This window comes from Microtus pennsylvanicus, chromosome 10 (genome assembly GCF_037038515.1).
Source record: "Microtus pennsylvanicus isolate mMicPen1 chromosome 10, mMicPen1.hap1, whole genome shotgun sequence".
NCBI classification, from domain to species: domain Eukaryota; kingdom Metazoa; phylum Chordata; class Mammalia; order Rodentia; family Cricetidae; genus Microtus; species Microtus pennsylvanicus.
The window spans coordinates 70,866,494-70,870,695 of NC_134588.1; positions in this window are offsets into that span (position 1 = coordinate 70,866,494).

Below are 4,202 nucleotides of genomic sequence, written 5' to 3' on the forward strand. Positions count from 1 at the left end.
TGGCAGCGCTCGGCGGCGGGCACGGCAGCTGACGGGGGAGGGCGCCTCGACCATGTGACCCGCGCACACCCCCCTCCTCCGCCGCCGCCGGCGGTGCAGCAACTCCGCCCGCTCCTCCTCCTCCTCCAGCCGCCCGCTCCTTTTTTCCGACTCCGCCCACTCCTGCCCCCGGCTCCGCCCGCTCCTCCTCCCCTCGACTCTCCCGCTCCTACTCTTGGCTCCGCCCCCTCCTCGCTTCAGGCTCCGCCCCCATACTCCTCTTCCATTCCTAACACTTCGACTCCGGACGCTCCCTTCGCCAGGCTCCGCCTCCTTGTATTGGCCCCGCCCCTGGCTCTCAGCCCGGTCGGCCCCGCCCTCTCCGGCAGCAACTCTCCAGGCTTCTCCCCCTTCGCCAGGCCCTGGCCGCGCCTTCCTCCAGGCTCTGGCCGCGCCCACTCCACTTCTTCCCTCCCGGGCTCCTCTCGCGGCACCCCCCATCCCCAATCCCCACCCCTGCCTACTGATCTCCCGCTGCTAAAGGTGCTCTCTCCCCTTACCCCTTTGCGGTCTTCTCCGCCGTCCACAAGGTTCACAGCCGCCAAGCTTTCCAGGACTCTGAGCTTGGCTAGCTTGACCTGCCTGTCTCCCTCAATGCCTAGCTTCCGGGGACACCGACCCTTTCTTTTACCGCTATCCCCTTAGATGTTTCCATCCAAGCTCATCGCTTAAATAAATGTGTGTTGTAACGATGCTCGCATTCACATTTTCACATTTCCAGGGAAGACCTCAGCTTTGAATTCCCATGGTCAGCAGCGGCTTGGTTACGGGACCCTTGACCTCTCAGTTTAGGACCATACACAGGTACACGCACACATTCTCACAACTCAGCAAACGTATACTAAAGATTGGTGCATTTCACACTGCATGTAAATTTTCTATCAGACTAAAAACAGAAACAAATTGGCTGCATGCTGAAGTGACTCCAGGAAGGTGTGCTTTGACGTATCCATGCAAATGCGATGCAGAAAAAAGATGGGGTGACATCGGCCCCGACACATAGACAGTAAAACGAAAAGTTTAGGTGGTGGATTTGACCCTTGTAACAAGCATTTCTGTTTGCACTGAAATGATTCGCTGTAGAATGTTGGAGCGTGTCCTAGAATAGACACGTTTACATGTGAATACTCTCCCACCTCCCCACACAGAAGTTCCCTCGCTGTAGCAATTTTTGGTATGCTGGCTAACCAGCCTGAAGTCATCAATTTAAGTTTCTAACATGCCCTCTAGTCGTTTTTTATACTCTATTTAATTCTTAACAAATCTGAGCTGGTCTACTCTCAAAATATCTCTACTGCCCCCCCACGGGGGGTGGAGCATGGCCTGGGATGCTGCAACAGCTTCCTAACTATGGTCTGCTCCTTGGGCCACCCACAGTCTTTTCTCCCCAGCAGAGTGTTATTTTTAAAATAGTCCCTATTGCCCTGCCTCAACAATGAAAAAACCCCACGGTCTTCCCTAAATCTGTACAGCCCTGTTAGGGCCGTGCCTCGCGTCTCAGCAAGGGCTCCGACCTGGACGTCCTCTTCTTCCTTGCCTCTGGGCTGTATCATCCCCGAGTGACATCAATGCAAATTTCCCAGCTTCTATTACAGCTTGCCTTTGCCTTGAGATATTGACTCCCATCTACCTCACAAGTAAAATGTGGTTAATGCAAGCCGTCTAGAGAGACAGAAAATCATGAGTGGCTTCTGCTCTTAAAAGGCTACCTACTGTTTTATAGCTACATGGCGTTCTGGATGGCAAAACTACAAGTAGGGGACAGAAATGATCACTGAGCACCAAGGACTTAGAGGTCATTGACGCTTCCATAGGATACTGTTACACTGAATACATGGGAGTGTGTGTCTGTCAAAAACCTATAGCTGTCTAGTGTCAGAAGTTAACTAGAGCCTCGGTGGTAATGATGCATTCACGTGCCTCTGTGGGGCAGGATGTTGACTGTGGGCAAGTTGTGTCTTGGTGGGGACCGAAGGTACATAGGAACTCTTGGTACTTTCCAAGTTTTTGCTGTGAACTGAAAACAGCTCTGTGTGTGTGTGTGTGTGTGTGCGTGCGTGCGTGCGTGCGTGTGTGTGTGTGTGTGTGTTAGGTCTCAAGCCTGGGACAAATGGCAAACCACCATATCAAAGTAGATCTGGCTGCCAGGTTCTCCCAGCATCCCTCAGTCCCTACCTCATCCAGGGTATGCCTGGCACACCCTGCCCCTATCTTAAACTTCTCCAGCCCAGGAACTAGGCTGCCCTTCCCCCAGCAGCTCTTCCCTACATAATCCAGATATTTTGGTTACCTTATATCAACCCTTAGCAACCCTGACAGTAAATAAAGAACTCTGGAGGAAAGAGGCAGGCTTTTTGGTTGATTGATTGATTGATTAGTGTATGGGTATTGCCTGCTTGGGTGTGTGCACCACAACCATGGAACACATGCAGAGGCCAGAAAAGGGTGTTAGATCACTTGGAACTGAAGTCACGGAAGGTTGGAAGCCACCACTTAGGTGCTGAGATCAAACCTGGGTCCTCTGGAAGCCAGTGCCCTGAAAATGACTCTGCCCTGCCCCCACGACCTTGCTCTCCTCCCTCTGGTAGTTACAGGACTTTGACAGAGTGCACCACCAAGGGCTTCCAGGTCATATTTTGGCCTTGGAGTGTAAAACAGCTATCAGAGCATTCAGGATTCAGGGCAGGTATTCTAGGCTCATCAGAGGCTGCATCAGCTCTTCTGACTAAACCTCTTGGCTAGGACAAGGCGATCACAGCGCACACACGCACACACACACATACACACACACACACACACACACACACACACACAAGAGGGGACACAGACCTTACTCCAAACAAGGATTATCAAGCTCATATTCTGGACAGAGTACGGGAAAGAATATACCACAATCACGGCTATTCAAACAGTACAGCAGTTTTTAAATATTCCTTAAAAGATATGGGGGGGGGGTGGGGGTTGTTATTTTGTTTTGTTTTAAGCAAAGTCTCACTGTGTAGCCCTGAGTGGCCTAGAATTCACTATATAGAGCAGATTGGACTTGAGCTCACAGAGATCCTCTTGCCTCTGCTTCCCAAGTGCTAGGATTAAAGTCATGTGCCACTATATCCAGTTAAACTTTTTTTTGGTTTTTTGAGACAGGGTTGCTCAGTAATAGACTGGCCTCAAACTCAGAGAGATCTACCTTGTCTCCCAAGTGCTGGGAGTAAAGGCATGCAACACCACTGTCTGGCCGAGGCTGCAGTTCTCCAGGTGAGCATTCTCATCCTCTCTGAGAGGCAGCATTCCCCAAGGGAGGAAGTAAGGAGAACAGATGACCCAGAGAAAGTGAAGAATCAAGAAGAAGTAAGAAGCCAGGCGGTGGTGGCGCACGCCTTTAATCCCAGCACTTGGGAGGCAAAGGCAGGCGGATCTCTGTGAGTTCGAGACCAGCCTGGTCTACAAGAGCTAGTTCCAGGACAGGCTCCAAAACTAGAGAGAAACCCTGTCTTGAAAAACCAAAAAAAAAAAAAAAGAAGAAGAAGAAGAAGTAAGGACCCACCCTGAACATTCTGCCCTCCCCACTCCTCGCCTCACACAGTGGCTCCGTGGCCTACAGCCCCGTGTGCTGAATGGCTGTTCTCCCTCATGGCGGTGCTATTTTTGGAGATTCTGGGGAGTTTTGGGCTGTGAGGTATCCACCAGAGAAGATTGCTCAGACATGAGTGCCTTAGTTATGTGCTGTTGCTGTAAAGAGACACCATGACCGCTGTAAGTCTTATGAGGAAGTGTGGAATTTGCTTACAGATTCAGAGGTTTAGTCTGTTGTCGTCCCGGCAGGAAGAATGGTTGCACATAGGCAGCCATGGTGCTAGAGGAGTAGAGAGCTCTACCTCCAGATCCACAGGAGGCAGGAAGAAAGAGCCACCAGGCCTGGCTTAAGCATTTGAAACCCCAAAGCCCACACTCAGTAGTAACATACTTTCCCCAGCAAGGCCACGCCTCCAGTCAAGTAACACCACTCCCTCATGACCAAGCATTCATATAGAAGCCTATGAAGGTCATTTCTATGGTTTTAAGCAAATACAAAGTCTTTATTAACTGACCGGCACCTCCACTGAGTGTTCGGGATCCCAGTGTAGCACTGAGCCTTTCTCAGGGTGAGCTCCTACGCACAAAAA